This window comes from Danio rerio, chromosome 17 (assembly GCF_049306965.1).
Source record: "Danio rerio strain Tuebingen ecotype United States chromosome 17, GRCz12tu, whole genome shotgun sequence".
Lineage (NCBI taxonomy): Eukaryota > Metazoa > Chordata > Actinopteri > Cypriniformes > Danionidae > Danio > Danio rerio.
Window position 1 is genome coordinate 45,217,393 of NC_133192.1, and position 24,330 is coordinate 45,241,722.

General features: G+C 35.4%; 1 long non-coding RNA gene across 1 annotated transcript in view; it reads right to left on the bottom strand.

Moving 5' to 3' along the window:
* Window positions 1–2,254: 2,254 nt before the first annotated feature.
* The window catches only part of LOC141378448 (uncharacterized), a 99,849-nt gene continuing 77,773 nt past the window's right edge, over window positions 2,255–24,330 (bottom strand). Inside the window, exon 3 of the long non-coding RNA XR_012393094.1 lies at window positions 2,255–2,938. This is a non-coding gene — a long non-coding RNA (uncharacterized lncRNA). The remainder of the gene's footprint in view (window positions 2,939–24,330) is intronic.

The following is a 24,330-nucleotide window of genomic DNA, read 5'->3' on the forward strand; positions in this document are numbered from 1 at the left end:
CACCTTTAAGATTGTGAATTAATTTATTTGATATGTTGATTTTGAAATATTTACATTTATAATTAGTTTGTTTTGAAAATGAAACCATTACCACAGTACGACACAAAAAATACCCAGTGTGCCAAAAAATGATTATTTGTTATTCTTTAATGCTGTGTCTCTAAATTCATATTATTTGTTCCTTAGATTGATCTATGCTAATTATGATCTCCACAGGATCAGGAGAGGATCCTGAAACACGTCCAGCTAAGGGCCGTCTGTGTGTAAGATGATATTACTGAAGATGAGCTCTGCATTTAAATGATTTCTTACAGAGTTAGGGAAAATACATCTAATCACTCTGCTGTGAGTTTACAGTGAGTATTAGCAATAATATGATACGCTTTTATAGTGTACACATTTACACAAAATATATTTTTAAAAATGAAATAAAATGCATATATTAATATGTAATCTAGATGTCTCATTATTTATTTTACAAATCACATGCAATAAATGCATTATTTAAGCAAGTCTTTGGATTTCTTGTATATATGATCAAAATTTACAGAAGTACAAAACTGTAAATCAAAACTGTAGATTGCAAATTACAAGCATGTAGAGGATAGGCAATAACTCTATTAATTATAATAGCTTCAATCAATTATTATTATTTTTATTATTTGCTGTTCCTCAAACTACTTGGTAAATCAAAACAATTCTTGAGTTTTTATGATTTTTATGGTTTTATGTTCAATCCACTCACATTTTTAAAAGCAATTAAGTTAACTTAATCGACTTGTGTTGGGAATTGTGTGGAAGCCAGTATTTTTTACAGTGTTCAACAGTGTTTACAGTTGTTAACACCTTTAAGAAATGTATGTGACTTGAACATCAACAAATTAATTTGTCCCTACGAAATCTCAAGAATCGTATTGTTTTAGCTCATTTTAAATAAGTATTTTTTTAAACATTTATCTGTGATTATTTTCTCAAGCTTTAACAAATAATTTTGTAAAATCAAGGTTGTAATTTTTTCCCCCGATTTTTGAACATTGTCGCCGACATTAGTTAGCAAACAATTACTACTACAGGAATAAATAAAAAATAAAGCAAAATTGAAAATATTATTATTAATAATAATAACCATAACAATAAATAAATAAAAAGAATAAAATAATCATTCATTAATTTTCTTGTCGGTTTAGTCTCTATATTAATCCTGGGTTGCCACAGCGGAATAACCCGCCAACTTATCCAGCATGTTTTTACGCAGCGGATGTCCTTCCAGCCACAACCCATCTCTGGGAAACATCCACACACATTCATTCACATACACTCATAAACTATGGGCAATTTAGCCTAGCCAATTCACCTGAACCGCACGTCTTTGGACTGTGGGGGAAACAGGAGCACCCGGAGAAAACCCATTCGAACGCAGGGAGAACATGCAAACTCCACACAGAAACGCCAACTGAGCCGAGGCTCGAACCAGCGACCCAACAACCTTCTTGCTGTGAGGCGACAGCACTACCTACTGCACTGCATCGCAGAATAAAATAATAATAATTTTGAAAAATAAAATAAAAAATAAACTTTAAAATATTTCAAATAATTAATTACCTACATTACAAGATAATACAAATCAATAATCTTATACATTTATAGCGGTCTTTTACAGTAACATGAAACCAAACCATATTGGTGATCACAATTAAACCATTTTTTTTTTCAGATTTCTTTATATAAATCAGATAAAGAAGAGAATCTTTCTTTTTTCAGAATATGTGATCATAGGTTGCCATGTCTCATAAATATTTTGGACAGATCCCTTCCTTTAATATTAAATTTTCTCTAATTTTAAATATAAAATCTGATCACACATCCACATTAAAGCTATAGGTGAAGCTGTTGATTGCCACTCCAAGTTACCACCAAGTTTTCTTCTCCTTGCTAATAAAGTAGCGAAGGCGATCTTTTTTTTCCCCTGTTGGTTAACGAAATCTTGTGTTCTTGTACACCAAAAATAGCTAACTCAATACCAGGTTTCATCTCTAAATTAAAGGCATCATTTAATGTTTTAAATATGTGTGCCCAATAGTCACTCAACTTTTGAAAAGCCCAGAACATATGAAATTAAATAAGTAGTTTGAACAAGTAAAAAAAAAAAAAAAAAAACTGTAAAAAAAGGCTCCAAAAGAGTTCTGATTAATTTAACAATTAATTTAAGTTGATTAATTTAACATCATTGTTTTTTTATTTTTATTTTTTTTTTACAAAATAAAGTGGATTAAACATAAAACGGTTAAGTTGTGCCAAAAAACTTGAGAATTGTGTTGTTTCAACAAAAATAGGTAGTGTTTACTTGTGAAATGTTTGAACTTCCTGTATCACTCCTGCTATTCAGTATTCAGAATAGAGCTATTTCTTTTAAACAGAAATACTACTGTCCTTCAGTCTATTATTTACTTAGCTCCACTCTGTATACCTTCGATCTTCACTTCCACACTTGCGTTTGTATAAACAGCCTTGTATAAACCCTTATTACCCCACTTTTTCTGCGGCAGGAGGAGCTGTACACTGGCCAGGGCATTCTCAGCTCTGCTTACTGGGGTTTGAGGAGCAAAAAGAGACAGGGAGAGGAGAGTGAAAGCCTCATTTATCATCACTTGTGTGGGCAGTGTTGCCAAGGCAACACTCAGGCTGGCAAATGCCACTGCGTGGAATACTAATGAGGCACTTGGCAGGGCTGCTGGCGGGGCTGCACACAGAGCTACGGCACACGGAGGACACTGCTGTCACTCGGCTCCAGGAACCCTTAGAGCTGAGGTAAACAGTCAAAAGGGAAATCAATTAAGGGCCTTCCATAGGGCTTGGCAAGTGTGTTAATCTGCAAAGCCACGTTTAAAATAACGCTCCAATAAGCCCGCAGTACCCTCCAACTTTTGGCTCGACAGTGCTAGAGGAAAAACAAAAACAAACATTGAAGACAAACAAGGAAGTTGAACTGAAGTAAGCTCATTTACTAGATAACTCACTAGTAACACACAAATCTACAACATTCTATTGTAATCTATTTTTCTTCAGAATTATTAGCCCCCCTGAATTATTAGTACCCCTGTTTATTTTTTCCCCAATTTCTGTTTAACAGAGAGAAGATTTTGTCAAAACATTTCTAAACAGAATAGTTTTAATAACTCATGTCTAATAACTGGTTTATTTTATCATTGCCATGATGATCAAGTGTCATGTTCACCAGTACTGCAGTTCATAAGTACTGCATAAATCGCTGGTGAACTACAATTCAGTCATGAACTAAATCCCTTCATTCCCCTACACATACACCAGGTTTCACTTCCGCTGATCACACACGCAGCTGAATCCTGTCACTATTGTTTGTTTGGACTATTTATACACCCTGCACCCGTTTGATGTTACCGAGTCGTTTGTTTTAGTATGGTATGTTGCTCATGTGCTGTGTTCCCGTACCTTGCCTTAGTTTTTTGTTTTGTTAATTATTGTTTTTTTGATACTTTGATTTTTGGATGTCCTGTTGTTTTTCGGTCATCTGCATGATTATATCTTCATTAAATGCACTTGGATTCTACCTTTTTGTATTGTCTTTTCAACGTACCATGACAGATAGTAAATATTATTTGACTAGATTTTTTTCAAGACATTTCTATACAGTTTAAATTGGGCTTTTCCTCCCATAGACTTCCATTCATACGCACGCAAATGCGTCAGACCAGAAATGCAGTGTCATGCGTCAAGTTTCGCAGGTTGCTGCCGTGCAAAGTTCAGGCTTGGCATACTCTGACCTGCGAAATCACATCACTTGACTGTGTGAGATTAATTGAGGATCAATACATGACCTCTCTGGACAGAAATTTAAAACATGGAGCAATCGCTCGCTTTTTTAAATGTCTAATCATCTTGTTTAATCCCACCCCTTTTCGCAGCACCGTACGCTTAACTAGGGTAATTAGGCAAGTTATTGTATAACGATGGTTTGTTCTGTAGACTATCAAAAAATATATAGCTTAAAGGGGCTAATCATTTTGACTTTAAAATGGTTCATAAATAATTAAAAACTGCTTTTATTTTAGCCAAAATTAAACAAATATGACTTTCTCCAGAAGAAAAAATAACAGAAATACTGTAAAAAAAATCCCTGCTCTGTTAAACATGATTTGGGAAATATTTAAAAAAAAAGAAGAAAAAAAATTAAAGGGGTCTAATAAATCTGACTTCAACTGTATATGGTTGGTCATACTTTATATTAAGCTACAATTCTTACTATTAATAAGCCATTATTTATGATTTTTGCCTTACATTTTGCTGCTTTTTCATATTTATTAAGGTAGCACTTAGGTATTACGTATAGAATTAGGGTTGTAGAATAAGATTATGCAGAATATGTACTTTATAAGAAGTAATAAACAGCCACTATCTAAAAAGTGCCACACTGTAAAAAATGCACACAACTACTTCATGCTGTCCCAACACAAACCGAATAAGTTAACTTAATTATTTTTACAAACTTAAGTGGATTGAACATAAAAAATTAAATGTCTACCAAAAAAACTTTAAGATTGTGCTGTTTCAACTCAATTTATATAAGTAGTTTGATCAAGCAGCAAAATATTTGTACAAGTTAATAGTGAGAATTGGTACTTAAACTAAAGTGTTACACATTATATTTTAAAAGATAATGAGATATTTAAGACTATATTCAACACAACATTATAATACAGTAAAAAACATCATGTGTTCAAGTGCTTATAAAAGCTTCGTGCATGCATCACCATTGCTTGGTCCACATACTCTTTGAGAGGCCAAAAGCCAAAAACGTTATGCTTGAATTCATATTTAAAATGGCCATACAGTAATTCATTATAATGAAACTAAAATTTGAATGTGTGATGTGATTAAAACATTAATAAATGTTGAGTTTTGAGTCCAAATAAAATGATAAAAAAGAGAAAAGGCCATGTTGGTCCAAGGCTGTTTGCCAGATGTAATATATTCTGCATTAGTTAGCTTATACGATAATTCCTGATGCAATTCATGCTTTCCTAATGAAATACTTTAATTCATTAGGATAGAAAATAATATAATAACATACCTTGCATTCAAAAGAAGACATTAAACTATTTTGGCAACATTCAAATGGATTTGATGGATCTGTTTTATATAAAATATCTTTGCACTTGAAAATGTTTTGTATTTTTTAAAAGGTTTTGCTAATGCATTCAAATTAAAACAATACACTTTGAACACTTTTCAATCTAATTCATATTTGACATTTTAAATAATTGCTGTTAAAGTCAGTTAAAACCAACAATTCATTGTTAGTTTATATTCGCTTGTGTCCATTAAATATTATTAACAGACACGATTGTGATTTTCGTTAAATAATACCAAATATTGAAATTAAAATGAACAAATGTTTAGGATTAACACATTCTTTATCAGCATTTGTCATTGTTCATTAACTAATATGATTACCTAATATTGACACATGGAATCATATGGTAAAATGTCAAATACATAATCTGTTTTTAGATTATCTGAAATAAACATTTTTGAACAACAATTTTTATTTATTTTTTTATTTTCAGTTTAGCAAAACATAAATACAACAAGAATAATATGAACTCCAAATAACTTGATACACTTTGAAAGAAAAAAGCAAAATAAATAAACATAATAAATAACTAATATAAATAATACAGCAATAACATATTTGTCTTATCTATGTACTTTCAATGTGCATCGGTTCAACAAAAGAATCACTGTCTAGGCCAGTGATAACCGAAGTAGGGCCATGGTAACCTTTGATTTGGCCTGCCATCCCTCTGAGAATAGAGGAAGAATGATGGGGATAGTTTCGAGATTCTGTAACAAATTAATGTGACCATTTGTTTGTTTTATTGTTAAAAGCTAATTGGAATGAAATGTTTCAATTAAATAGCGTAAATTAATCCAATTTTGTTTAATTGTACATACTGTTACCCGACTATGCAGAGACTTTGGTGGACAAATTAAGTCCAAGGCAGATTCTGCTTGATTAGAGTAGTCAATTCCTCTGTGGTGTAAATGTGACTGTTTATGTTTTTTTTTATTTTTTTTATATATATATATTGTGTATGCATTCATTAATTTCTTTTCGGCTCATGCCGAGTTTAGACTGCATGATTTTCAAAGTAGTCGTGTCAGTTTTCACACTGCTTGGCTATCTGGGCTAGCGTTCCGTTGATTTTGTTTACACTGCAAGATGTATTGGCGACAGGGTGGTTCACACTGCATGATTTTAAAATAGGAAAAATCGCCGACAACTTTGTCCAAACTATGTTTCACAACCAAACACACATGAGAAGACATGGAAACAATGTGAGGTCACGTAATATACGTGTGCGTGGCGAATGTGACGTCATCGCGGAGTTTGCAAATGTTCACTTTGGGTGTGTGCAACATAATTTCGGCGGATGGTGCGCACGGCATTTTTTGAGACTTGGTTGAACAGTGTGCGTGGCGCCACGTTTGATTTGCGTTAAATATGAAACACTTTGAAGAGATTTTGCCTAAAACAGTACGACTGTACAGACATCTTTATGATTCGTGATCACAGAGATAACCAGATGATTAATAATTTTTGCCTATAAATTACAACAGCTGTGGGAAAGGAAAACAGTTTTTGTTAAAAGGTTTGAAAAAACCTGAAGGATAAGTTTGTTAAAACCAAAAGAGGCCATGGCAAAAGTGGAGACCCAGATACACAAATACAGAATACGTTCTTCCACCAGTCACAGGTTTTACACTGATGTATATATTGCAATTTTGAATTTGAAAAAAAAATATATATATATAGTTACAAAACTATAATGAAGTCACAATATTATTTATTTGATAACTGGGAAGGAATATTTGATCCAATCAGTTTACATATACAGATGGCCTTTTTTCTGGGCTTTATTGGTGATAATGGTCAGGAATGTTGTAGCATTTTTGCCTTTTTAGCATAAGTATAGGACAGAAACTAACCAAACAGTAGTGTGTGGATTGTTGAGCGGGCTAAATCTAAAAAAAAAAAAAAAAAAAAAAAAAAAAAAAAAAAAAAATTCTGTATTTTATTTAGTAAGTTTACTTTTATTTTGCTTTTATTCTTGCCATGATAAAATATATTTGTAGAGAAACTCATATTCTCTTGTCATTACCATTTTAATAAACTTTAAAAGGTAAAACTGTCTAAAAAGCAAGTGATGCATAAAAGTTTGATAAAAAAAATCTTGAACGGTTAAAAAGCCTTATAATCATTAAAATAGTTTATAAAAACAATAAAAATAATTGATTAAAAATAGTGAATAATATTAATGATATGGCATAGTTCTGGAAACTTCCTGCTACTTTGTTTATCTGTCTAATTTTACTGTGGGTTTATTTTGACAGCCCCCTGTTGTTTTGAAGAATATCACAGCGAACGCAGCAAGTACAAAAGTTTCATTCGATTTGCAAGGTGCATGCGCTTTTAGCGGAGGTGCGCGATGCCGCACCAGACAAAAGTATAAATCCAGCTTTAGACAAGCGTCTTCCTCAGTTATTTTAGTCTGCAGATCAGATAAACAAGCTTGGTCTGTCATTAAATGACATTAAATGATTTGTCCACCAACTGCTTATATAAAACAGAAATATAAAATACACAATGTCTGTTTCACATTTAATAAAATAAAAAAAGTAAAAAAAACTGAACACAATTTGCAAGCTTAAAAACATACACAACTACAAAGACTCTAAATACCTACATACAGTAATGCTCTCTCACAGCACAATCTAGAAAAGAAGCAAACTGCAACTAACGGCAGTATTGTCAACACCTCTGTCTTATAAAGACCGCTTATTTCCACCTGACAGATTAGTTTAGTTTCTTCCCTCTCGGTGCTCTCTTTCTACAAGAAAATGGTGCAGCAGATAAATTAAACTGGAGCATGTCTTTTCTCCTCTCTCTGCGCTACTTTATTGATTCAGGTACTTTGATCGAGCAGGTCCTAATCAATTCTTCAGCGCTGAGACGTGGGCAAAATCATTTCCCCCTTCAAATGACTTGTCATTAATTTGCCTCTTTACTGGCACTTGTTTGCTCAGAAAACGAGATGCGTTTGGCTTTCTCTGTCTATTAGCAGGGGTTGTGCTCTTCGGGGGATTTTCATGGGCTGCTAAGCGTCAGGGAGGGCACAAGGAAGGATTGGATACACCATGTTTGCTCATCCTTACCGAGTCACTTATTAGCGCTAATTGGGTGGGACAGTTCAAACAAGCACAGCAAAGTGGGGTGTCACACAAGCGTGACATGGGTGCAAACAGACATTCAGTGGTGGTGTATAAGGTGGGGTTATGCTGCCCACAGCTCCGGTCAAATGACCATGCTCTCCATAATGCCATAATGCTGGCCTCTTATGAATAGGGAGCCCTTTTACAGCTCTTTTAGAGCGCTGAAAAAAGCAGAGATTCAACACATGGGCCCATGTGTAAAAGAACATGGTTACCCATGAGGCTTAGTGCAATGCAAACAAGCACAATCTCCATCTACCATTAATTCATGCCTGATACGGGGTCTTGACAGTCATGTGATGTTTCACAATGCCCCCCGGCCCCTGGGAACCTTATGCTAATGAAAAATCACACCATCTCACTGTCAACACCGAGACCCTTTCCCCCCGTAGTACTGTTTAGGACGTGTTTTGGCTAAAAGATGCTAATTTCCAGGGATTATTTACCTCCATAATAGCTGCAATTATATTCCATGCTAACCGATTTAAAGTATAAGCACCAATTAGTAACTGGTCATTATCTTGAGCATTTGAAACTCGCAGTGAAGTAATAGGCTGACATTTCCTAGCCTGTGCAGGGGAATTGCTGTAGTGCCTCTATAATTAGAGCCTGTTTACCTTCAGTCTCCAGAAGATGATATAAAATCGTAGCTCTATCATTCTGCATGATGCCCAGAGCCAAATCCCACTGAAATCTCAAAGACGTACAATATCTTGTCAAATAAGGTAAAGTGGAGAATAGATTCTTTTTAATGAGGCATACATCCTCATCTGTTCGAGCAGGATAATTGGTTTAATTACACACAATAAACAGCATGGCTAGAACAAAGGGAGGACTGACTGTTTAACACAGACACACGCATCTTTCAGTTTGGAAGTAGAATAAAAAAATAAAATAAATAAAAAAAATAATTCATAAGAATGAATAAGAATCCATGTTTATTTATTAATAAGAATCTTTACAAACCATCCTATTTTATTTTCTAATTTTTAAAGTTCCTTTGTGGTTTATTTAGTGAGTTTATATAGATTTGTTGTCATTAAATTTGACTGTCTGATCATATTGCAACAAATTATTTTAAATAATTCCCTCTCTGTTTGTTTCAATAAAATAAAATAAATAAATAATTAAATGATAATGATCCTGTCTGATTACCCATGGTAACTAAGAGCTATTCAACGTTTCACTGCTGTCCATAGTGTTTGCTGCAGTAGCGGGGCGGAGAGTCTTCATCTCCCAATAAATCAAGACAATACATCAGGTCTGGCTAATGGATGTTTAACAAAACCCCCTCATTTCAAACAGTTTGACCCCATGTCCCAAAACACAATGTGAAAACTCCCCTTGGATTACCAGTGACCCCAGGGGCAGGCAGGCCACACATGCACTAATAGAAGCTACTATTGCTGTCTTGGAGCAGTGGCTCTGGGAGGAACAGCAACTGCGTATATGCATGAGAAAGATTTGTATGCTTGTGTGCGTGTGCTAGAGAGATACATGACAGTGGGTTGGGACAGGTCACTGTAAAGACTTCTTAATGGATCATCGTTGACACCCACTAAAGCTGCGCTGTGTCTGGGTGCTTTTTTAATTAGGCATTGTGTCCCCGGTGCCGGACTGCCCACATGAATGAGAAGACATATTTACAACACGACCCGTGTTGTCACCCATGCCATCTTTTTTACTCCCTTTTTCTTTCAGGCATGCCAGCATGTGTATTTAACCCGCTGTCCAACAAATTTATCCTTCAGCAGCCATCTCTCACCCTTGAAATAAAATTGCCTTTCATATTCCGAGATCAAAACAATTATTTTGCTTAAAAACAAGCCTATTCTGTTAGAAGTGGCCCCATTGAGAATGTGAATACACCCATCAAAGGGGGGTAGGAGGAGAAACTAGTTTTCTTAAGCAGAAAGATGTAGATTGAGGTGGGAGCAGTCAGACAGGAATGCAGATTTTATTTTCTTAGTAACTGACCTTGATCTGACAATCAGGAGGGCCAAAGACTCTCCAGTCATCATTGTAGCACCCGATAGAATGATAATGAATTGCCGTGCTGCATATTAAAGCAAGGCTTTTCAGCGCGCCTGTCTAAACGGTTTCGGCACGTCGAGTATCTCTGGCTGAAAGATGAGAGAGATCTGGTTGTAAAACAGGGCGGTTGGAGCCGTTCCACTCTGTTCCAGCAGGGTGGGTATTTTCCTCCTTTTTTCCCTCCTCTCTGCCACTGCCATGACGCTAAGCAAATGAAAGAGGTGGTAAATAAAACAGAAAAAAAATTCTCTCAAATGGGGGCTGCGTGACATTGTGCTGTTTTGGGGCGCACAATGGGTCCTTTCAGGGCCAGGCGAGAGCCAAGCCGTTTCCGCTGGCCCGGACGTGTTTGAGTATTTATCTGTGGTTTTGTTTTGTGGACAGCTGCAGGCCTTGTTTGTCTTGGCCTGTTTTTGATCGCTTAGCACGCTTGAAGAGGCCACGAGTCACAATTGTTTCAAAACAGAGTCTGGCATTGTAAGTGCTGGGACTGCTGTAGTCATTGCTATCTCCAAAATCCAAGCAGCAAGTGTAAAAAGAAAGCACAAACGCATTTTTGAAAAGAGACTGAGAAAAGAAGAGATTATTGCGGTACTGCAGCCAAAAACCTATACGCATTTTGTCCAAAGAATTTAGCAAAATGAGAGCCAACCTACAAGGTCATTGTACAAGCACATACTCAGTCTGTAAAACACACAACCTCAACAGTTCATTGTATTAAAATACACAGTGTATATATCATTTAAAGGACCATCAGTTCAGGTATTTACTCACATGATCGTACAGTTGTTTATATGTACAGTGCTCATACAGTTTAAGTCAGAATTATTAGCCCCACTTTGATTTTTAAATTTTTAAATAGACGATTGAATGATGATTAGCAGAGCAAGAAAATTTTCACAGTATGTCTGGTCATTTTTTTTCGTCTAGAGAAAGTCTTTTCTGATCAATTTTGGCTAGAATAAAAGCAGTTTTTTAATTTCTTAAAAACCATTTTAATGTCAAAGTTATTAGCCCCTTTAAGCTATTTTTGTTTCGATAGGCTACAGAACAAACCATCATTATACAGTAGCTTGCCTAATTACCCTAACCTGCCTAGTTAACCTAATTACCCTAGTTAAGCCTTTAAATGTCACTTTAAGCTGTATATAGAAGTGTCTTGACAAATATCTAGTAAAATATAACTTACTGTCATCATGGCAAATATAAAATAAATCAGTTACTAGAGATGAGTTATTAAAATGTTTATGTTTAGAAACTTTGTTGAAAAAAAATCTTCTCTTCGTTAAACAGAAAGTAGGGAAAAAAATAAGCAGGGGGGCAAATAAATCCATCATCAACTGTATAAGTACACTTCTCACAAATCCCTCTTTTAAATTCTCTTTTAATATAATAATTTTAATAGGAAGCAATACAATCTTATTTGTGCATATACATTAGATTAGTCAGTACTGAAGCCAAATCTGGAGCTTATTTAACAAAATAACTATACATAATAAATTAATAAAATAAATCTATAATCCATAATCATAACTCCTGTATAGTGGTCCCACAACATTCTGTCACTTGATGACACTCAAATACACTGTCAGAAATGTCTAGTGGTTGAGAATGAGCTTTTTACAGTGTCTGCTGTAATGTAAATGTTGTTTTCGTGTGTTTACTTAGATGAATATGGCCACTGTGGCAATCTTATTGCCACAAAATATCGTTATGATAACATGAAATATGCCTTTAGTGATTTCTTGAAGATAAATACCAAAAAATAGCACAACTACAGCAGTCGCGATCAGTAATTTCATATGAAGCAAGAGATCGCGATGACATACTGTATGATGATGTGTACAGGTGCTGTAGTGCTGTTCCAATTCTTTGGGGTTAATTTTAAAGCCCATCCCCTTAACCCTGGGTTGTAAGAGCTAAGGGGAAGGGGAAGCAGTAGGGCTACAAAAATAGACTTGGATTGGGCCTAAGTCATCTGGTAATATTGCACTCATATTACAATTACAATAAATATCACAAAATGAAAAAAATATTGCAATGTTCAATTTTTTTTTCAATATCATGCAGCCCTAAATATATATATATATATATATATATATATATATATATATATATATATATATATATATATATATATATATATATATATATATATATCCAATCAAATTATTAAAACATTGCCAAGCAATTACAATTGTAGTTTTTGTTTAGCCACATTATTATTTAACGTTTTATTTGTTGGTACTGTATGTTTTTAGTTTTTTTCTCATTGTATGCACTTACGTTGATACTATTTATTTTTGAAATATAATTGTTTTGTTTTGTCTTACTTTTTTTACTGTAATTTACCTTAAAAGTCATAAATAAAATATATTATAAGACAATGAAATAAAATATTATCAATGGTATACAAAAATATTGTAAGCATCGCATTTTCACAAATATAATTACCTATAATATAATGAATGTAATTAATATGCAGTCTGTGTTAGCAGACATCATCATAAGATGTTAATATTAGGTTAGATTTAGGTCATGACGTCAGCTGACCAAAATTCAATTTCTAGCCAGCGTCTAAAGATGACATTAATTTGATGTCCAGTAACGACTTATATTTATGTTGATATTTGGTTGATTTTAGGTTGTGCTGGAAAGTGACCAAAATCCAACGTCTGATAGATGTCATAGTGAAAACGTCCAAACAAAATCAAGGTGTAACATGATTAGACGTTGATATTTGGTTGATTTTAGGTTGTATGTTGCCTGATGTTGGGTTCCGACGTCAACCTTATTTTCATTTCCAAACAAAATCCAACAACGTCAATATGATGTCATGTTGATGTTCTGTGCCTGCAGCGATATTAATAAATAAAAATGAACAAATGCTTGAAATTGCATGTTTGGATTTGTATTTCAGTTATTTTTAAATCTACCTTTTAAATATTTTTTTAAAACAATGATGTGAAGCAACAGTGAAAAAAATGAAATATCAAATTCTGCTAAATAAAAGACATAACCGATCTGTTCACATAAGATCACATCTGCTTCCACTCTTCACACTGAAATATCTGTGCAAAGACATCCAGAGAGCTGCTATTTTTTAACACCTCTCTAGTAAGAGTGCTTTCATTCAGCGGCTCAGACAGTAAGCTCTGATGATATATCAGAGAGCGAGAGAGACAGAGCGAGAGTAGGAGAGACAGAAAGCTGTCTGGCTTGTTGAACTCTACAAACCTGGTGCAAGCATCTTAGCACTAAGCTTTTTTTGCCTTTGTCACAGATTTTACATGGTCGCAGCTGGGATGAAAAAAAAAATGAACGTAGAGAAATATATCAGCGGACAACATCTGCAGATGGTGATTAGCATTAGGAAATTGCCTCCTTGAATGAAATTGGAATGTCGACTGTCAATTTCCTTTTATGCTCACGACTCCTTTTCTGGAAAGCTAGAGGGCACTGCTTTGTCCTTAATTGGTTACAATTTAGATAAAGAAAAAAAAATCCCCCTACCCAACAACCACACACACAAACAGACAGAGAGAGAGAGAGAGAGAGGCACACGGTTATGATGTATTATTAGAACACACATAAAGGACACCATTAATTGTGTTGCCTTGTGAAGGCCTTTATATGGCTAAGTGACTTGCGTAACTTTCGTTTTCTCTCTTCTTTTTGGAGGTTTCTTCTCTTTCTGGGTGTTATCAAGATGTTTGGCTCTAATTTTACAGAGGAGCGGCTGCTTTGTGATGCAGTATTATCTTAAGTCTTCAGCTCTGGGTATGTCTCTCTCTTCCAGCTGATGAGGCACAGCTTAATTGGGCCTGTGCTTTAAAGTCTGTAGGGCTCTCCACAGCTCACAGAGCTGCATTCATGCTCTGCCCATTTACCTCAAGTGTGTGCTAGATGGAGATATTTTATTTACATTTATAATCCAAATCAAAAGCCACACAACATAGGAGGATTAAATTTCTCTTAACATTTTAGTAAAAAAAAGCTAATAATAATAATAATAATAATAATAATAATAATGAAAGATAAAAAGAGCAACTTGCAAATATTACAGATCCTGCTTTATAATCTTATAATACATATAATACTCATAATTATAATATCTAATAATACTCATAATTACAATTTAAGAATGTAGCTTTTTAGGTTGATATTTTATAAATATTATTAATATAATATTTTAAGGTGGTCTACAACAGGGCTTTCAATCACAATCTTTTTTATATTATTATCTTTTGTGTCTTTACTATTTTTTTTTTACTGTTGATATATTAGACAGTGTATTTAGGGTTCGTTGAAGTGGGTTTACAAAAAAAAAATCCATCTCTGTATGAACAATGGCATAAAAATAAAGGAAAAAACAAACAAAAAAAATCACACATATTAAATATTTTTGTAATATTATTAGTTAATTAATGTATTTATTCATTCGTTCATTTTCCTCGTCCGTGATTTTTCAGGGGTTGCCACAGTGGAATGAATCACCTTTTCAAAATATTAGTAAGATTTAATTTTAGGATGGTGTACAACAGGGGGTCAGAGGACTTTTAATCACTAAAACATAAAAATGACTGAATAGTGATCATATATCCTGTTTATTGTCTTAATTTAAATTAATTAAATTTTGAATAATGATAAATTGATTTTTAAATATATAAAAATAATAAATATAACTGAATAAAAATAACTGAATAGTGAATACTTAGTGAATAACATTACTCAAATAATTTTCTGAATAAATGAATAAAATTATTCATAATAAACAAATGTTATTTCTGAATAAATAAATAAATAAATAAATAAAAAAAGAAACAAATGAAACAAAAAAACTTGCTAATATACAGTATATAAGATACTTCTTTATGGTCTTATTTTAAATTCTAAATTACTCTTCACGCAAGTAGTTTTAAGTTTGATATTTTTTAAATATTAGTAATATTTAATTTTAGGATGGTGTACAACAGGGGAGTCTGAGGCAGAGGCGCTTAACTTTTAATCTCTAAAAGACATTAAAAATAAGTGAGTAATGTTATATTTAAATATATTATAACTAATAAACAAATGAACAACTACTGAAAAGGGTCACATACTAAAATGTAAATAGTTTTCTAAATAAAAATTTAAACAATAAAACTTGCATATACAGTATATATAAGATCCATCTTTGTGGTCTTATTTTAAATTATAAATTACACTTTAAGAAAGTAGTTTTCAGTTTAATATTTTTTAAAAAGAATAATATTTAGTTTTAAGATGGTAAATATAATTGAATATAAATATAAATTTTCACAAAATTGTAAAAAAGAAATAATAGCGAAACTTGTTAATATAGAGTATACAGTTGCAGTCAGAATTATTAAACCCTCTGAATTATTAGCCCCCCTGTTTATTTTTTTCCCAAATTTCTGTCTAAGGGAGAGTAGATTTTTTCAACACATTTCTAAACATAATAGTTTTAATAACTCATTTCTAATAACTGATTTATTTTATCTTTGCCAAGATGACAGTACATCATATTTTACTAGATATTTTTCAAAGACACTTCTATACAGCTTAAAGTGACATTTAAAGCTTAACTTGGTTAATCAGGTTAACTAGGAAGGTTAGGGTATTTGGACATATTATTGTAACAATGTTTTGTTCTGTAGACCATCAAAAAAAAAATAGCTTAAAGGGGCTAATAACTTTGACCTTATAATGTTTTTATGTATTTATAATATTTATTGTTAAGAAGGTGCACAAAAGCGGATCTGATTCAGAGAAGTAATATCTAAAACACATAAATGAACAAACTATCACCTTAAGCTCAGTGAGTGTATATTGCCATTAAAATTGTATACAGCTCAATTGCATTGATATGGCAATGTAAACATTACTGTACACATGTACATTTTATACAAACTATTAAAAATAGCAACAATAAATAAATACTACTTATTTAATACATTACAAAAATAAATACATAAAGAAGTCAATCACTAAGAATTGAGTCATATAGGTCAGTGCTTAAGAAAGGTATAATGCTTCTCTGACAGCACAATATTCATTCAGCACCCAAGACCTTCCAGGTGTAAATGGGAGACTACAAACAATGCCTACAACAATAACAGCTTTCTTTTCTTCTCTCTTGTACAAGCAGGATTTACAGGGCACCCAGATGTGCCACAATAAGGTTTTAATGCTGGAGCTGTAGATAAGGGTAGAGGCTTCTGTATGCGCACGCACACACGCACGCACCCAAATACTCCAGCAATTAGCATGGCCGTTAAACCCTAGTGCAGCCATTAACCAGGGAAAGATGACGTGTGCGAGACAGTGGAGAGTCTGTTCCAGCTTCCCAAACTCTTGAAGTATATTTGGCTTTCTTTTTATGGCCATATGTGCATGGATGTGGAGTGTCTCCGAATGTAGTGATAGCGCGGCACTCCTGCGAGGCTGATGAAGTGAGGAAGACTCCCCTTCTCCGCTCATTAGTCAGTGTGGCTCAGCGATGCCTCACACGGGCACAAATGAGGCAGCTATCAGCCACTGCCTCGACAGTCGGCCTTATCTCATTAGGTTCCACATCAAAGTTAATCAGAGATGGGCATGGTAATTGGTGGAGAAGACAATGCCATAGATCGGGGAAGGGGAGGGGGGTGCTCTGAAACGTGTGTCATCTTGAAACATTGGCAGGGCTGGCAATGGAAGATAGGCAACGGCAGAAGACAGAACGGGAAGAGGGTGAATGAACGAGCAAGAGAGAGAGGGGGGTAGGGGATAGAGGGAAGGGAGTAACGGCACAGGCATAACAAGCAAGCTGCTCAGAATTAATGAGCTTAGCCAATAAGAAAAGAATAACCAATCAGTGTGTGTTGGGCAAATATAATTTAGGAATAATTGCTTGATTGCTTTTCTATCGCGGGCTGATTTGACCACACACAAGAACTGAGAATTAAGATGTCAAGACAAGAATTAATTTGGCATGCGAGGGCACATAAATTCTTTCTCTCCTCTTTCCCGCCCGGCATCACTAGGCGATGTTAGCCGAGTTGTCTCGCGCTAATGATGAAAACACAGAGGTAGATTGCGCATTCATTTCCTGACTCCATTATCCGTAAGGAGTCGCTTCACTAATGCCACAGATGCCCCGATATCATGGAAAAGAGTGTGTATGCTAGCACATTTAATTGCTGTTTTTGCATATTCCACTCCAGCCGTGATAGCAAGACCCGGCTGATTGTGCAGTTTGTTTCTGTATTGATTTCAGCTTCTTCTTTTTTTTTTTTTCTGCAAGACGCGCAGGCTGTAATTGTGATGTCTGATGGACCCCTCCCCTCCTACAACAGTGCTCATTTCGGAAGCTCTCACTTTTCTCACCGGATTGCTAATGTACGACAGCTTAAGAGAGGACTTTTTATTACTCACTACCTGCTTTGAGAAATGAGCCGCAACCTCTCTCGACGTTCTCCTCGGAAGAGTCTTGCGGAAGTGTTTTGTCTCGTTTTGGAGAGGCCGCGGTCACAGCGAGAAAGCCAGAATCCCAGCCCACATCGCGGACACTCTCAACTCACATCTAATTGACTGACCGGCATAACGCGATTGATTTATTTGGACTACAGTAGAGCAAGGCCAGCATGCAGTTACTTGTTCAATAAAAGGAGCCTATAATAACCGCTATATCTAATGCAAGACTGGGTTTGACATTAGCCCGATCAGTTGGATTGAGTTTGAGCAGCCCCAGTTCAATTTATATTTAAATAGACGGCGTGTCCAAATAGGGGAACGTGCATATGAATATAGCCATATATTTGCTCCCACATGTGTCTGCTACTTAGTTCCAATTAGGCTCAAAACAGCGCTGCTGTGGCAGAGCCCGCGCACAGTGCCTGACTTATCGCCGCTCTGCAGGTTCCACGGCTACGTGTTTATTCATTTCATTCGCATGTGTGTGTGTGTTGACATCAGCCAGAGTAAAAGGGGAATAAATAAGGGGATGAGGTTTGTCAGGTGGGTATTATGACTGCCCTCCGTGTCCCTGCAGCTTCAAGTCATATTCAGTGCCTACATCAGTGCATTGCACACCGTTTAGGGACATAGGGCACAAGGTACCTCCGCTCTGAACTGCATGAGGCCTAATTGAGTCACAGCCGATGACTCTATCTCTCCACATCAAGGAATTTGCCAGTGTTCGATTATTTCACTGGGGGATTAAACCTCATTTTCGGGTGTTCCGCATTAACCTATTAGGAAGGCTCATCTGCATTGCTAATGTGGGTAGGGGACAGCTGTCACAGGCGAGGGGAAAAACATGATCGCGCAATCCTTGAGTGAGTGATCCCGGCTCCGATTAGCTGCAGTGAAGTTCGCTGAGCCCAAGTGATAAGACAGGCAGAAATTCCCAAGTTGCGAATAGCTCTGAAAATTATCAGACTGTAGGCAAAGGCGAAATTGTGCCTTGCGGCGCCAGGGCTTCAATCCGAGGGACTGCCCAGATTGACATTATTTAAGGCTATGGAAATATGGGCTGCCTGCCTATCAGACTCAGGGTAAAATAAGATTTCTTCCCCTTTTGGTGTTCTATTTATGTACATTTTCTGCATCCTGCCATTCTCAAAAAAAAAAAAAAAAAAAAAGCAATTTAAGAATAATTTAACAGTTTTACGATCTAATCCAGATAACACAAATGAACAGACCTCCATATCACTAGGATGATGCTGGGTACCACTCTTTTATGAGTCTAAGGTAAAACAGAAACTTGAAATAAGAGTTAGCTACATGTGTTGTTTTATCCAGTAACATAACCACATCTAAAATATGTATCCCATTGATAATAGAATAAATGAGAATGTACTGAGTACATGGCAACAGAATTTCTTTTTCCCCTTTTGTGCTCCATTTATGTACATTTTCTACATCCTGGCATTCTCAATAAATAAAAAAATAAATAAATAAATAAATAAATAATATTAATTTTAAATAATTCAACAGTTTTTAACAATCTAATCTGGAAAGCACAAATGAACAAACCTCCATATCACTAGAATAATGTTGGGTACCTCTCTTTTATGGGTTAAAGTTAAAGTTCTAAGTTAAAAAAGAAACATTCAATAAGAGTTAGCTACATGTGTTTTTTTTTATCCATTTACAGTTGAAATTAGAATAATTAAACCAACTTTGATTTTTTTTTTTTTTATATTTCCCAAAATTATGTTTAACAGAGCAAGTAAATTTTCACAGTATGTCTGATACTATTCTATTTCTTCTGAAGAAAGTCTTATTTGTTGTATTTTGGCTAAAATAAAAGCAGTTTTTAATAAAAAATAAATAAATAAATAAATAAAAATTACGGTCAAAATTATAAGCCCCTCTAAGCTACAGTATATCATTTTTCATTAGTCTACAGAACAATCTACTGTTATACAATAACTTGCCTAATTACCCTTTCCTGCCTTGTTAGCCTAATTGACTAAGCCTATAAATGTCACTTTAAGCTGTATTTAAGAGTCCAAAACATCTAAAAACATTTAGTAAAATATTATATACCGTCATCATGGCAAAGATAAAGTAAATCAGTTATTACAAATGAGTTATTAAAACTATTATTTTTAGAAATGTGAAAAAGAAAATCTGAAATTATTTTGAAACAATCTTCTCTCCGTTAAGCAGAAATTGGGGAAAAAAATAAAAAGAGGGGCTAATAATTAAGGGGATTTAATAATTCTGAGTTCAACTGTACATAACCACTTCTACAATCTGCATTTGAATTTCTGTTCTTGGCATCGCCATCTACCAGTCTTGGGCTATTCTTTAACCTTGTGACAGTCTTAGTTTTTTTCTAATTATTGTATAATTATTATTTTGTAATTATTGTTAACTAACATACATTTATTTGGTAACATGTGATGGAAAGTAACAAAATAATTTTCATCTTTCATCTGTATTTCATCTTATTTAAGGAAACATTTACTCTCATTACATTCCAGTGCTTTTTATTCCACTAAATTACACAAACATATGTAGTTCCTCATGATTTTAAACTGGAGAAATCATCACAACTCAGAAAGAGATTTGTGATAGACCTGATTTTTGATAATTAAAAAGTTATTCCGTGCATAATACTTATAGATGTAGAAGTATAGTGTAGTTTGGGATACAACCCCTAAGCTTTGCAATTTAACAGACAGGCAGAAAGACAACTGATCATTTGGCTGAAACAATTGTAAACTACATAAAGTCTGAAGACAGATTTGAATAACTTTTAATTTAACTCATCACGGAAGTCACTCATTCAAATAGACACATCCATCCTTGGACATGTCACTATATCTATCAAGAGCCAATGGCATTTCACATGACTAAAGGAAATCTGTCTTAACAGAGAAAGTGTGATTCAGAAAGTGATTATCAGTGATGAGAAACTAAAAACTGTAAAAATACACACATATGTGACAACTGACTTGGAATGTAACTAGTAAACGTCAGATCAGGCATTGAAAATAATAAAATCTCACTTTGTATAACATGAATAATAGAATAAATGAGAATGTACTGAGTACATGGCAACAGAATTTCTTTTATTTGATAAAAATATCCTTGGATATATTGTAATGCTCAATAAACTGGAATTAGGCACCAGATTGAAGGATAAAAGTAACATGCCATTATAAAAGTGTGCTGGTAAGTGACAAAGAGAAATTATTTTACGAAGGCCCTTACATTATATATTTTGCCTCTTAATTAAACATGATTATCAAAGACAGTTGTAGACTGGCAAACTTTATACAATGATACATTTGTAAGGTGCAACTAAATATTACACGACACAGTATCAAATGAATGGCTAATTCAGACCCATTGGTATTCTTTATTAAATGAATTTCTGTAGTTTAGACTGAAAATAAAAACACTATTTTGAAACCATATTCAGCTGTGACATGTGAAGTCACATTTTCCACAGGAGGTAGTCTCAAGAGGCCCATTGAAACCAACACAAACATCACTCTGTGCCAGCCCCAGTACATTTACAGCTCTGCGGGTCAGAATGTAGTGGCCTGCTAGGCTTCTCTGACATTGGGCATTTGCCAAATTCAGGTACTGTTGGAATAGCAATAAAATATGCAGATTCTGTACAGTCTCATCTGTATGCAAATTGGTCTCATTGTTGTCTCAGTAGCAGGTTGGTGCGAATATAACTTTTGGCCAGTAAAATACAGATTAACACAACTAGTGCTGCAAGAATGCGGATGTATTAAGATGTTGATATGCTAAATGTCTAATTTAACAGTTAAATTATGATATTCTATATGATTTTTCATTATTATTTGCATATTGAGGTATAAAATGTATCTTGCAAAGTGAACACTTTGCCAAGTTTTTAATCAGGACAAACCTAATCAATGTCAGGGTTGAGGAGAGAATCCTTTGGCCCATGCTGTTTGACTTAAGCGCCCTATTTGTGCTTTCTCTGGTCCCATTGCTTTTGTGTGCATTGTAATGAGTGTTACCATAATCCTGGGATTTTCCCTCGGCTTGACCTCAGGGAATGCCTTCTCTCTGCCCCTCCACACCAGGACACCAAGAGTTTACCCCAAACGTTATGGCACAACAATGATACGTCCCCCAAGAGATGCGTCCATATATGGCTGGTGCGGAGCTTTCCCTGATAGACCTGGAAACTCATTTTAATCCTATTAAAGCTACCCAACAAAGGGTGAAGCTGCAGCAGGCAGGGTGAGGACAGAGCTCTCCTGATATCTGCCAAAGAGACAGTGGAGATCCCCCACCAATTCTCATATATTAGAGAAGCAGACAGAGGGACAAAAGAAAAGATGGCAATAACAGAAGCCATTGTATATGGAAAAAACAAGGAGCACCAATTACCAAGCATCTACAAAGTCATCTTTCTAGGACATCCTTCTTCAGCTCTAATGGAAATTGATGGATCGGGTGATAAATTTCTTGCCAGTCCAGGCACAGGAAGTGCTTCTATGGTGCCTTGTGAGCCTTAGTACCTAAGGGTCGTCTCACAAAAGAACGGAGAGGCTGGGAGGCCTCAATGTGCTTTTGTTTTGCTCTCCGATTATAGGACATGCGGTGGCCAAGTGTGCTGGTGGTCCGTCCTGTTGCCCCATCACCAGTGTTGAAGCTTAAAGTCCCCCATTGTGACGGACAAGAAGGAGGGGTTACAGGGTCCATACAGACAGAAAGTCTTCTTTAGCCAAACAGGGCAGGATATGACTCTTTAAGAGCCAAGGGGTGTGAATGGACAATGCCATGACAGAAGAAAAGCAGCTCTATGCTGAGACCACTGGGTTAACACACTTCTACAAGGGTGAGTTGCAAGCATGAAGCTCTTAGCTCTCCGTTTAACTGATCTCATGCAGAATGTTCAAGCAGAGATGAGCAATATGTTTTTAGCACTTCTCAATAAAATCTATATATTAGGAAGCAGATGGGAGATACCCAATTAACTCCCGCCCACAAACAGTGGTGAAAAGTAACAAATTACAAATACTCAAACTACAGTAATTGAGTAGTTTTTCTCAGGAATTGTAATTTACTAAGTAGTTTTATAAATGTGTAATTTTACTTTCCCTTGAGTACATTTTTAGTGCTGTATTGGTACTTTTACTACACTACTTTATTTTTTCTTGTCTATGGGGATTAGAAAAATCAGTCCTGTTATTCCTGTCCAATTAAATTGCACATAGAAGGTAAATTGCATCATAATGATCCCGCACAAAGTTGCAACACTGTTGAAAACTCAACTAATAACACTGTCTGCTCCTACATTCCCGCACCTTTTACCCTCTCTCTTGCGAGAACCAAGCTTTATTTTCTCATACCCTGTCCCATCTGCGAATTAGGGGTATAATACTATAAATAAGACTTTGCCAGTGTGGTTTCTTATCACAACTGATCAAGATGGCCAAAAGATTATCTGCTGCGAGGGCCTTGCAATTGATTGTGGAAGAGAGAGGAGCTTTTGATGATCATGTCGAGGAAGAGGTTTCAGAATATGAGGAAAAAGCAGGAATCACATTTCTGAAAATTCAGAGTCAGACAGTGACTTTGAAGAAAAGGATGAGGTTGAGCACCATTTAGTAACAAAATGAAGATGAGTACCCCATTAGCAACCAGCTCCATAACCAGCTTGTCAGCAGCCAGTTCCAGGACCAAAACAAGCTCACCAGACAGCAAGTGAAGAAATGTGGATGTCAAAAAATGGTGAAATTGAATGGTCTTCTTGCCCAAGAAATTTTACAACCCTGGGCCTAATGTCACCATTGATGAGCAGCTGATGCCATTTAGAGACCACTAGGCAGTCCTTTTAGGCAGTATATACCATCGAAACCTGCAAAATATGGTATAAAGATCTGGGCTGCCTGTGATGCCACTTGCTGATATGCTTAGAACTTACAAGTATACACAGGGAAACCTGATGGAGGAGCCCCTAAGAAAAATCATGGAATGAGAGTTGTCCTGGACCTGACTCAGTGGACACAATATCATTCATTCATTTATTTATTCATTCATTCATTTATTTTTTTTTTGGGCTTAGTCCCTTTATTAATCCGTGATCACCACACCGTAATGAACTGCCAACTTATCCAGCACGTTTTTACACAGCGGATGCCCTTCCAGCCGCTACTCATCTCTGGAAAAACATCCATACACACTCATTCACTCACACACTTACACACTACGAACAATTTAGTCTACCCAGTTCACCTGTACCTCATGTCTTTGAACTGTGGGGGAAACCGGAGCACCCTGAGGAAACCCACGCAAACGCAGGGAGAACATGCAAACTCCACACAGAAATGCCAACTGACCTAGCCGAGGCTCGAACCAGGGACCTTCTTGCTGTGAGGCGACAGCACTACCTACTGCGTCACTGCATCACCTGGACATAATATCACATGACAATTTTTTTTATCGCACACAAGCTAGGACAGGAGCTTCTAAAGAGAAAGCTGGCCATGGTGGTAC